Source organism: Ornithorhynchus anatinus, chromosome X1 (genome assembly GCF_004115215.2).
Source record: "Ornithorhynchus anatinus isolate Pmale09 chromosome X1, mOrnAna1.pri.v4, whole genome shotgun sequence".
Classification (NCBI taxonomy): Eukaryota; Metazoa; Chordata; class Mammalia; order Monotremata; family Ornithorhynchidae; genus Ornithorhynchus; species Ornithorhynchus anatinus.
Window position 1 is genome coordinate 22,263,499 of NC_041749.1, and position 13,498 is coordinate 22,276,996.

General features: G+C 41.4%; 1 protein-coding gene across 7 annotated transcripts in view; it reads right to left on the minus strand.

Annotated features, from left to right (window-relative positions):
- TENM2 (teneurin transmembrane protein 2) overlaps positions 1–13,498 on the minus strand; it is a 1,066,718-nt gene that overhangs the window by 229,832 nt on the left and 823,388 nt on the right. The window lies entirely within an intron of this gene.

Here is a 13,498-nt window from a genome sequence, read left to right on the forward strand (position 1 = left end):
TAGCCCAGTGTGTGACAGGGTCTGGGTCTGACCTGATCACCCTGTATCTTCCCCCAACACTTAGAACAGTGCTTGACACATAAGGAACACATAACAAATACCACAATTATTAATGTAGCTATAACCTGTTTGATGTAAGCATGCTTCCAGCTGAACAACCTGGGTTAGATGATCTCCGTTCAAAGAGTTGTGTAAATTTTTAAGATATCAAGCCACTGGGTGGTGCTTCCTAGACACTGACTTCTGGTGACGAGTCATAGTTCCCTACCACTATAGACAATACCACCATCCCTTCATCCTCACAAGCACTGTATTGAGTTCATCTCTCTCATTCAACCTACATATTCAATCTGTCACCAGATCCTGTTGGTAACTCTTGCTTCATAATATTTCTAGAATCTGCCCCTTCTCCACTGAATTCGCTACCAAACTGATTCAAGCACTTAATTTCCCACCTTGACCATGGCATCAGCCTCTCGCTGACCCGCTTGCCTTCCCTTCCCACTCCAGACCATATTTAGCTCTGCTGCCCAGATGAGTTAAAAGAACAAACAAGTACACATCTCTCTTCTCTTCAAAACCTTCAATGATTGCCCACCTATCTCTGTGTCAAACAGAAAGTCCTTACCAATGGCTTTAAAGCACTTCCTCCTACCTCTCCAGTCTCCTCCCTTCACACTTTGCTCCTTAACACTATCATATTCACTGTACCTCAAGTTTGTCTTTCTTACTGCTGACCCCCTGTCCTTTCCTACCTCTGGCCTGGAAATCCCTCACCATTCATATCTGACAGATCACTAATCTCTCCATTTCAAAATTCTACTAAAATCATATCCTTCCATGACTAAGTCTACACTTCCTCTATTGTCCTCTTTTCTGTGTCACTTCCCCTATTTATCCTCTGTTCTATGTTAACCTATAGACTTGGTATAGGTTCGTCTTAAGCATTTTGAATTTCATCCCATCCCCGGGCACTTATGTGCAAATCCATCTGTCATTTATTTTAAGGTTGGTCTCGCCCTCATCTAGTCTCTGAGCTCCTAGAGGACAGGCATCATATCTACCTACTCTATTGTGTTTTACTCTCCCAAGTGCTTAGAAGTGTACTCTACACCCAGCATGTGCTAAATACCATTGATTGCTTGATTGATTAGTCATAGTCCATAGGCTATTTGGGACAGGTAATGATCCCTATTCATCCAAACTCCCTTATCAACATTACCAACTTCATGAAGTATTTATAAAGTCCCCAAAGAGTACATAAAATAGTACCAGTCCTTCCTAAAAAGCTCAAGTCACACGACAAACCACTGGGCAAATTCCCTGTTACAGTCTCAGGTAGCCTGATTCTGTAAACAATGTAATAGGCAGCACATCCATCTCCCCAAACCCACTGGGATCAGCAAGTAATTAGAGCTAGAAGAAACAAAAGGTTAAATTCCCTTACTAATGGGACAGTGTCCAATAACAAGTTGTTGAACTAATGTTGTTTTGACCTAATTTTGTACAAAGGAATTATTTTGTGGAGAACTAATGGGCAAGGAACCACTGCTGCATGGAACTAAGGTTAATGTACAGGGGAACTAGTTTTGTGAGGGTCTAGTGTTGTGAGAAACTAGAACTCTGCAATTTTCAACTATAAATGAATGGTAAATGGTGGTCAAATGACAAAACTGGTTATAATAATAATAATGTTGGTATTTGTTAAGTGCTTACTATGTGCAGAGCACTGTTCTAAGTGCTGGGGTAGATACAGGGTAATCAGGTTGTCCCACGTGAGGCTCACAGTCTTAATCCCCATTTTATAGATGAGGGAACTGAGGCACAGAGAAGTTAAGTGACTTGCTCATAGTCACACAGCTGACAAGTGGCAGCAGAGATGGGATTCAAACCCATGACCTCTGACTCCCAAGCCTGGGCTCTTTCCACTGAGGCATGGAAAGGTGATCCTGAAAAAGCACATACTGTAAAGAGAAGGCTGTAAGTTTTGAGGCATTATTGGATTCAGTCAGCTAAAATTCTGATTTCTTGGCCTGGGACAGCCTGATCTGAAAGTTGTTTCAAAGTTCCAAACAAAAGCAGTTGACCTTACTTATGAAATCAAAGAAATCATCCCATCAATTCACTAAGTGCTTACTTTGTGGAGAGCACTGTACTAAGCACTTGGGAGAGTACAGTACAAAAGAGTTGGTAGGCATGTCCTCTGCCCACTTAGCTTATAGTCTAGGGAGGAGACAGATATTAAAGAAATTATGGATAAGTACATAGTACGGTGGGGCTAAGAGTGAAGTGAAAATCAAGTGCTTAAAGCCTACAAATCCAAGTGCGAGGATGATACAGAAGGGAGAGGGAGAAGGGAAATTGAAGGTTTAGTGGGGGAAGGTCTCTTGGAGGAAATGTTATTTTAGGAGGGCTTTGAGGGTGAGGAAAGTAGTGGTCTGTGAGATATGAAGGGTGAGGGAGTTCCTGGCCAGAGGGAGAATGTGGGCAAGGTGTTGTTGATGAGACAAATGAGAATGAGGTACAGTGGGTAGGTTTCTGTTAAAGGAGCAAAGTCTTATTGTCATTAAAATTTATATTTCTATTTTTAGACTTCAAATATCATTACTTGTAGATTATGGTTACCTTAGAATAAGGGAGGAGTCAGAAAAGAGTTAGGGCAAGAGTGTGAGGGGAGATAATGGAGAGCGAAAGAAAGGGAAGATGAGAAGCCAGCATGTTCTAGTGGAAAGGGCACAGGACCAGAAGTCAGAGGTTCTAATCCCAGCTCTGCCATTTGTCTGCTATGTAACCTTGGACAGGTCACTTAACTTCTCTGTGCCTCAGTTACCTCATCTGTAAAATGGGGATTGAGATTGTGAGCCCCACGTGGGACATGGATACAACCTCATTAGCTTGTAGCTATCCCCAGTGCTACAGTGCTTGGCACATAGTAAGCGCTTAACAAATGCCATCATTATTATTATTAATGCAGTGCCTGGTGCATAGCAAGCGCTTAATGAGTATCATTAAAAAATTAGAGAAAGAGAAAATGGGGTGAGAAGGAAACAGAGAGAGAAAATCAGATTGGGGACATGGAGAAAGAGAGGGGAGTAGGATGAAAGAGGAAAAAGGAGAAGAGAAACCTACAAATGAATGCTTATAAACTGATCCTGAAAATCATTTTAAGTATGAGAGATCAAGAGATATCCTAATATGAGTGACAATCCTGTCAGAACTAGGGCATTCAGGTAATGAATTATTTAAAGCAGCCATCATTAAAATAAACAACTTAAATTTACATTTTGTTTGATATAAAAGAATACTAAGCCAGAACTAAGTCTGAATAAAGCAAGAACCCAGGATGCCAATACCTAATGCCACTATGTGGGGTTTCCATTCCTATTTCAATGATTTACCAAGTTTTGGTTGAAACAAAAGTTCAACTCTATTTTCTGCATTATCATATCATGAATCCCAATGACTGTGTGTTTTTTTAATTGAAAGTTTGACAAGTGTCAAGAATCTGACACTGATCTGTACTTTCAAAAGGGCACTTTAAATCATTAAAATGAGCACATCTGCATATCATTACATTGAAATATCCACAAACTACGAGGGTTGGTGAAATGTATCCCATAATATAATTATAAAACCATTCATAATATATTCTTGATGGATCCTTTAGAAGCAGGTGCTGACATCTGAACATTAAACAACAAAAAAACACCCCAAAACCAAAACACCAGGGACAATCTTCGGTATTAAAAGATGTAATCATCAATAAGGGTACATTCATACCTTGGAAAAAGACAAAGAAAAAGAAGAATGAAAAGTGATTATCAGGATAAAAAAAATCCCCAGAAAATGAGATTTATGGCACAGCATCTAATTTCAGATTAGCATCAGTGGTCACTAGAAGTTAAACATTTAAGTAATTTCAATAAGACAAAGAATTTGCTATTTTTAGTTCCATGCTTTCCCCCTCACCAAGCCCATTGGCAAGAATGGATACACGCACCTTGATTTATAGAGTTTATTGGGTCTGTACTTGAAGAAGCTGCAACCTTTTGGCAATGAATTAACTCCTTTTGGTCAGAGAGATTGTTTTGTAAATTATCTCTTCCTCTAGGCATAACAGTAACCCAGTGACTTCAAAGAATTAATGAACAGCTAGAAGGGAAGTTATTTAGTTCTTTCTCTAGAAATATTAGGTACATTTTGTGTACAATTGGTAAGGTGAACACATCCAAACAAAACTCTAGCTTTCTGTTTCTCCAGGTATGAAACCAATACGATATCTCCTTTAACACCCAAAACAAAACTCAATCAATTGTTTTTCACTCCTTTGAAAAAGTAAGTTTCTGTTTATTTTGGTTTCCACTGAAATGTCACCTAGATCTTCGGAGCCAGATCCATGGGGGCAGTAGGGAGAGATTGTCCTCATAGATTTTTGAGTTTGAATCCCAGTCTCATTTATCACAGGCCTCTTACAAGACGTGAGAGTTTCCAATGACCGTAAAGGCTTAAAATGGAGATACCTCCAACTGTTGGTTCTTTGAACTTTCTACCCTCCCAGTGCCCCTCCAAGAGAAAAATCCCTGCATCTATCTTGCCCCAACCTGAAAATGAAAAACAGGCATGTATGACATACAGGATTTAAAAGGAACCCCTTTCTGGGGTGAATTTGAGAGAACTGGAAAGTTCTTTACTGCTGCTGATGTTCTGCCAGAGAAAAGTTTCCACCCTGGTGGGAGTAAAATCCCTGTGCTAGCTGCTTCTTTGCATTGTAGAATGATCAAAATTCCTATTTCCTCTTTCCATGTGAAAGCTTCAATTTTACAAAAAGAGCTACAACCGTAAGTTGCAGAAAATAAAGAAGGCTCCGATGTGCCAGACCTGCGGCCCTGGTGACACAGAGTAGAGGCAGGCTAGAGGATCCAATCCCAGCTGTTGGAGGGGATTTCCACAAGGACACGCTCCATGAGTTTCAATGAGTCATTTGCAGTGAACCTTATCTCCGCAGCAGGCTGGGGGCAAGAGCTCTGCTCAGGACTCCAGACATCAGCAAAACTGTGTGATTTCCAAATGCACTTGACATGTTTGAAGCACAACTCAATTGCTCTCAGAATTGGCCACTTGTGTCTTGGGAATGAAAGGCAAATGTGGATGCCAAAAGTGCTGCCCTTGAAGTTTGTTCGCAAACCAGAAACACTCAAAGACAACCAGACTGAGTTCCTCGTAAGGCTTTCTAAAGCCTCCAATATTTCTTACTTGACAGGGTTTCCCTAAATCAGAAGATATGACATTCTGATGTAGTCTCCTTAAAATATGCCATCCCCTACCAGCCCCAAACAGCATTAATGGTTTACGATAAAAGAAAAGTCTCCCCAATCAATGGCTCTTTCTGTCAAAGGACAGTGTTCTTTTCCACAGGTAGAGAGGCTATTTAGTTACTCAAAAACAAAAACAGACCATAAACAGAAGCTCTAGGCAAAAGGGTGGCATACAGGCACTTGTTCACATAAACTAAGAACAAGCAATCTGTTAGGGATTTTCAAATTTTTTTGAGAACGGCACCCTGTGGTCTCAAGGTTTCACCTGAAATAAATCCTCCTTCCGCAACACATACCCACTTTCCTCTCTCTCCAGCTTTCTTTCCCATCTGGCCCTCTGGTATCCACCCCTATTCTGAGAGAATACAAGAAGTGACAATTAGAAGCAGAGTGACCTTAAAGGAAAGACCTCAAGCCTGGGAGTCAGAGGATCTGGGTTCACTCTGCCATTTACCATATGACCTTGGGCAAGTCACTTAACTTCTCTGGGGCTCTGTTATCTCATGTGTAAACCAGGACTAAATATCTGTTCTCCCTCCTGTTTTGACTGCCAGACTGTCTCAACTGGATTACCTTGCATCTATCCCAGGGTTTAGTAGGGAAGCTGCATGGCTTAGTGGAAAGAGCACGGGCTTGGGAGTCAGAGGGCATGGGTTCTAATCCCGGATCCTCCACTTGTCTGCTGTGACATTTTGGGGCAAGCCACTTAAATTATCTGGGCCTCAGTTACTTCATTTGCAAAATGAGGATTAAGACTGAGTACCACTTGGGACAACAGGATTACCTTGTATCTATCCCAGCACTTAGAACGGCGTGTGGCATGTGTGGCATGTGGTAAGCGCTTAATAAATACCATTATTATGATTATAGCACATTTGTATAGTAAACACTCATCAAATGCCACAATCATTATTATTAGCATCGAAATCGTAAGTGTAGCAGCAGGCAAAGCAAATGGGAAGAGAAGATGTCTGTGCCACTGCCCGAAGCCTCTGTCGCTACAGAGTTCATACTTTGGGGGCTGGGGGGAAAGCCTCTTGCAATGGTTCCAGGAATGACAAGTTTTCCAGGGAGCAGGGTGTGTTGGCAGCAGAGGCAGGGGCAACTCCAGAGGGTAAGCAAATGAGGCAGACACCTACTCCTCCACTTGTCTGCTGTGTATCTTTGGGCAGGTCACTTAACTTCTCTGTACCTCAGTCCCCTCATTTGCAAAATGGGGATTCAATACCTATTCTCCTTCCTCCTCAGTGAGCTTCATATGGGGCATGATTATCTTATAGCTTTCTCAGCACTTAGTACAGTGCTGGGCACATAGCACTGAAATACAATTATCGTTACTCTCCAAAGTGCTCAGTACAGTGCTCTGGAACCAGAAAGCACTCAACGCATATGATTGCTAATGTTGTTATATTGGAATGGGGGACCCATCACATGGATCCCCAACTGGAATGCCCCAAGCCTGCCCTGACAGGCAGAAGCCTTGCAAGAAGCAGTTCGGCGGTGAGTGGATTGTCGTTGCCACAGTGGGAGCAGCATGGCGAAGTGGATAGAGCATGGACCTAGGAGTCGAGAGGTGATGGGTTCTAATCCCAGCTCCACCACTTGTCTGCTGTGTGACTTGGGCAAGTCTTTGGGACTCAGTTATCTCTTCTGAAAAAGGGGGATTGAGATTGTTGAGCCCAATGTGGGACAGAGACTGTGTCCAACCTAATTTGCTTTGAATCCTCCCCAATGCTTAGTACAGTGCCTGGCACACAGTAAGCACTTAACACCATTATTATTATTGTTATAATGGGCCTAACGCATCCAATCATTCATTCATTCAATCGTATTTATTGAGCGCTTACTGTGTGCAGAGCACTGTACTAAGCGCTTGAAGGTACAATTCGGCAACAGATAGAGACAATCCATCCAACTGCCTCCAGGAAAACTTGTTGAAAGCTTCTGGGATAAGTGTTCTAAAGGTTCTAGAATCATCATAATCTAAAACCCAAAACCAATACCACTAAATCCCTCTCCCCTCTACCCCCAACCCAAAATAGCAACAAACACCAGGCTCACAAACACGGTCTCACAATCCAAAAACATCTTTGCTGGCTGCGAGGAGAAGTTTCTGGAAGCACTGCCCGCTCAGGTTTCCTCAGTTCCCAAGAGATTGCCATTCTTTTCTTTTGAGTGACAATTTAATCAAGTGTAAGCTCAGTCATTAACCTCAACCCTCCAAAAAAATCCCTCGGCTCCAACCGCCATTTTCAGTTTGGAGCCAATGGGACCATAACAGACAGTTTCCCTGGCTTTTGTTTGCTAGGTTATTATCCCCAGGAGCAATTCCCCAAAGAGCTAAGATATAGAAAATGTGAGTCCCACACAAATAATTGTGCTGCCTTGATCCGAAAGGTCAAGACTTTTGTAACCCAGGATTCCTGAACCTCACCAGACTGCGCTCTTCAGCTCTCACGACCAACAACTAATAACGCAGAGAAACCCTAATCTAGTGAACGCCAATGCAGCGCAATTCTATTTGAAACAGATTGAAAGCCCTGAATGGTTTCAGGGCACTGCAGTGTGCTAAATGCACTTCTAGTTATCAGGAAATTCCGGCTTCTGCTGTTGTTCTTTGAAGGGAATTGACCTCGCTATAAGAGGTTCCACAGTAAATCAACTTGTGGGTGCAGAAAGTGACATGTGAAAATAACGACACACAGCTCATTAATCCCTAATGGATTTGAATACCTTACACGTGGCTGGGAAATTTGATAAAAAGCCAAAGAAAGTATGGAAGCTGAAATATACCCTTGGTGGTATAACTAACAAGGAGTAAGGGCGTGATCAGTGAGGGACTGTAGGTAAGAGAAGAATGAGCACTGTTTTCTGAAAACCTCAGGATTTCATCCCATTTTGCCAGTCGTCTTTATGCCCTTTGAAGCTTCAGGTTTATTGTCTCTAAAGGAGTAAGTTTAATAAAGTGGCAGTCAGTAAAGGGTACTGTAGCATATAAAGCCACAGTAATTAGGTTTTCAAAAGTTATAATAAAACATTTAGCTATAGATAGGTTAAATAACCACTACAGTTTCTGGCATAATTAGCACACTCAGCTCTGAATTAGAGGAATGGCATTCACTGAACAGGAGAATGGTGGCTAGGCTAACTCCCTACTCCTTGGGGAAACTCTGGGGAAAGAAAGCTTAAGGCCATTTCAATATCCTCATCCCTGTTCATTAATAATATTTGGAATAATAATAATTATAGGTACAAGTCCCTGTCCCACATGGGGCCCCCATTTCAAGAGGGAGGGAGAACAGGAAATTAATTCCCATTTTATAGATGAGGAAGCCAAGGCATCGAGAAGTTAAGTGACTTGTCAAAGGTCACACAGCAGGCAAGTAGAGGAGCTGGGATTAAAACCCAAGGCCTTGCACTGATTCCCAGGCCCATACTCTTTCCACTAGGCTATACTGCTTATATAGAGCTTATGTCTATATTTCCAATACTAAGCTTTATCTACAAGTATGATTATGTCTTCACATTTGCTTATTTCTTCTGTAAAATGATAAGAGTGGGGACTGTGCACTAGTGTCCTCTAATTTCTTCAGGGTCTTCTAGGAGCTGCTGTGAACAAACTAGGCACTAAATAAAAATTGTTTTTGATGATTAGGGTGATAATGGTGATGGATGTAGAAGGTCACTGGCAGAAAATGATGCCTCCTCATTTCTGTCTGCTTAGTGTTTAAACCCTTAGCTCAGTTGCTTTCACATTATTATTATTAATAATAATAATTATGGTATTTGTTAAGGGCTTACTATGTCCCAAGCACTGTTCTAAGCACTGGAGTAGATACAAGGTAATCAGGTTGTCCCACATGGAGCTCACAGTCTTAATCCCCATTTTACAGATGAGGAATTGAGGGCACAGAGAAGTTAAGTGACTTGCTCAAAGTCAAACAGCTGACAAGCGGTGGAGCTGGGATTATAACCCATGACCTCTGACTTCCAAGCCCATGCTCTTTCCAATAAGCTATGCTGCATCTCATGAATACTGGGATACCAGGCAACTTAACTGGCCTCTCGGTTTTTCAGTTTAGCAAGCGGCTTCAGATTCAGGTTTGCTAATGTCCAGGTATTTTTAAAACTGCTAAATCCCCATTTTTGGTCTTCTCTATAACAGGGAACGTGATAAAGGAGAGGTATGACAGAGTCAAAAAGGACATGTAGGCAATATGCAGGCCTAAGTCCAGCGTGGCTCAGTGGAAAGAGCATGGGCTTTGGAGTCAGAGGTCATGGGTTCAAATCCCGGCTGTGCCACTTGTCAGCTGTGTGACTGTGGGCAAGTCACTTAACTTCTCTGTGCCTTAGTTACCTCATCTGTAAAATGGGGATTAAGACTGTAAGCCCCACGTGGGACAACCTGATTCCCCTGAGTCTACCCCAGTGCTTAGAACAGTGCTCTGCACATAGTAAGCACTTAACAAATACCAACATTATTATTATTCTCATTTAAAAAAGGGGTGATAAGTAAAGGCTTCCTCTGTCCCCTACACAAATATTTGATAACACCAAATGAGCTAATTGATATGAAAATCATCTGGAAAAGAACCACATAGATCCTGAGGAAAAGCTAGCTGATGGGGAAAGACAGGCTGCCAAGACAGAAGCACGCTGAGTGGAAACTGTCCTTAGAATGGCGGGACGTGTGGGTAGTGCTAGGAGTCCAAGACATTTCCTGGCCTTCCACAAGAGTATAATTTGTAGATTAGGACATTAATTGTAATTTTTTTCATAAAGCTGTGCACATTTCATTAAAATAGATCTTTGGAAAAAGAAATAATATAGCCTACTTTCACTGCTGGGACCTGAGTTTACTGAGAAGCTTTAGTGATAGTTTTTAATTACTTCACTTATCAGGATATGATGACTGGGAATCTGACTGGGCCTGGGAGTCAGAAGGATTTGGGTTCTAATATGAACCTTGCCATTTGTCCTTTGTGTGACCTTGAGCAAGTTACTTCACTTCTCTATGCCTCAGTTACCACATCTGTAAAATGGGGATTAAGATTGTGAGCCCCATGTGGACAGGGCCTGTGTCCAACCTGATTTGCTTGTATCCACCCCATTGTTTAGTACAGAGCCTGGTACACATTAAGTACTTAAATACCATCATCATTATTGTTGCTGTTCTTATTATTTTTATTACTGTTATAATGTTTACACCTGCATTTCCCCAAAACAACAGGAATATCCTCAATTTGGGGTTTTTTGCCCCTTCAAAATTTGCACCGATATCAAAGATACAGCTGGAATAATTAGCAACTCCATTCACTGCCTCCAGTTCTCTAAATATGAATGACTCTCAATATTTAAATGGTGTCAAACGATATCATGCTGTGATATCACATAATATAATTTGTTATGATGAAATTAACTTTTGTCAATTGATTCCCTGTCCCACACAATGCGCCAGGTCTTTTGGATTCTCTAAAGAAACATGGGTCTGTCTGTGAGCTCCTTGTGAGCAAGGAATGTGTCTACCAACTCTGATGTGTTATGTTCTCCCAAGAGCTCAGCAGAGTGCTCTGCACACAATAAGCATTCAATAAATACCACTAATTGACTGTGAGTAATTTTGCCTCATTGTCCTTAAGTAATTTTTTTGTGGTTATTTGGAAATTGTTCTGATATAATAATAATAATAATAATAATAATAATAATAATTGTGTTCATTAATAAAGCAATTATGGAATTTATTAAGCACTTAACTGTTTTAAGTGCTGGGGTAAATCCAAGGTAATCAGGTTGTCCCACGTGGGGCTCACAGTCTTAATCCCCATTTTACAGATGAGGTAACTGAGGCACAGAGAAGTTAAGTGGCTTGCCCAAGGTCACACAGCAGACACGTGGCAGACCCAGCATTAGAATCCATGTCGTTTGACTCCCAAGCCCGTGCTGTCTCCTCTAAGCCACTCTGCTTCTCTGACTCTGGTTTCAAAATGAACTTTGATGTATCATGCACAATGGAAGGTAGGTTTGATATGGTCATTCATGCTGAAAGTGCCTCTGGATGCACCAGCAGTCAGACCCTGGTGTGTCTTAAAGAGGGAACCATAAACCAATACTCTTGGACAGAAGAGGATATGGAAACAGATCACTGTTCACTGCTCAAATGCTCAATTACTAACATGATTTCTCATAGGAGGCAGTGTTGCCTAGGGGGTTAAAAGTGGGCTGGAAGTCAGAATCCTTAGGTTCTACTCCTACCTATGCCTTTGGTGTGCTGTGTGACCTTGGGAAAGGCACTTAACCTCTCTGGGCCTTAGTTTTATCATCTGTAAAATGGGGTTGAAATAGATTTTAAGCTTCCTGTGGGACAGGGATTGTGTCTAGACTGGAAGCTCCTTCTGGGAGGGAACGAATATACCAATTCTGCTATATTGTACCCTCCTAAGTGCTTTATACAGTGTTCTGCACACAGTAAGAGCTCAAAAAATATGATTGACTGGGTCCAATCTGATAGCCTCCTACCTACCACTTCTTAATAATAAACTTTATAAATGACATATTATTATTACTACTACTAGATCAAAATCTACACCCTTTAGTCAAAACTGTATTGACTACAATTTTATTATTCTTATTCTGATCACAGATCTTCCTCACCACCCAAGTTTGGACAGCTTTCTCAAACCTAAAGCCAAGAGATTCAGATCTAACCCACCCAAATATCTTGTAACATTATCACCCACCTACTTCTGGAATCACCAAAATATCAATTCACTACCAGGAAGGCAAGGAAAGGAGGAAATCATCATCAACTAAAATTTAAACAGTACTTGTATTTTTCTACATTGACATGGCTACTGCCTTTGGGTTTTTCTTTTGCACTTGTAAGGGGATGGTTTATCTTAAAAAAAAAACCAGTTAATTTTAATAAACTAATGGATTTATTTTTTCACTTGGATTTTGAGTAAGATCATTTTGTGGCATTTGAGGGAATGGGGGATGCCATTTGCTTCTTTATCTAAATATTTATACGTAGCGCATAAACAACATCCGTATGTACCAAACAACATTTCCCACTTATAGTTTATCACTTTTTGTGATAGGATCTAAGGGCTCATAAGGGCCATCAATCAAGGTTTTCTGCACCCTCTTGGATACATTTACTTGCATACATATATCTGTCAGACAGACAATTGTTATCTTTTGTGAAAGGGTTCCATTCGAAGGTGGTTAGGGTAGTCACACAAACCTCCTGTCTGTAAATGGAACAGTTACACACATTTCAGTCATCAGTAAACTCCATTAAGGAAGGCAACAGTCATTGAGAATCAACACATAAATATTGTCATGACACTTAATATCCACTCGAGCTGACGTTAAAGCATCTCTGCAGCAAAACAAGTTCTAAATGAAGCACTATCTAATACGAGTGCATCACTCCTCGAAAGACTTGTGGCTCCTTAAATGCTGGGTTTCCTTGGGCCCCAGGCAAGGCTTTTTAAAAATGCAAGTGTTAAGGCTGACTGTCATGCATGTTGCCTTAAGTACCAGAATAGCTTGTCACTGCCATCTTGGACGTCTTGACGAAGATGCAGTTGGACATGCAGAAGCTCAGTAATTGAAAGCTGCCTGACAGGGAGGCGGCATGTTAGACTAAAAGGCAGGTGCCAGCCTTTAGGCACTGTGTCCTGTCATAGTCTTAAACAGAATCTAAAGGAGAATCGGTGTGGGAGAATTCAGCTGAAAACATTTCAAACAAGTAGTGAAAAAGACACTAGCACTACCCTTGAAGAAGAGTATTAGCCTTAATATTAAATCTGCAGGATCCCTTTGCAGGGGTTAAGGGTACTTTTTACAACCAAACACCTCCTCCCCATAAATCTGTCCTGTTCCCCCACAGAGATCTCCGATCTTTTGACCCCATCCAATTTTCTCAAGTCATCATGCCCCATCTAGCCTTCATACCCCAACTACTTTTCCTTGATGACCAAATTGACACCTTCAACCCCACCTTTTCTACTGAACTCAACTCCCTCACTTCTCTATCCCTTTGTCATTCTTGTACCACTGACCCCAGCTATGGATCATCTCCACAGTACACTTCAATTGCTCCTGTGCATGAGCTGTAGAGCACTGCTGATATAAATATAGATATCAGGCTGACCCTGTGCACCTCAAATTCAACCTTG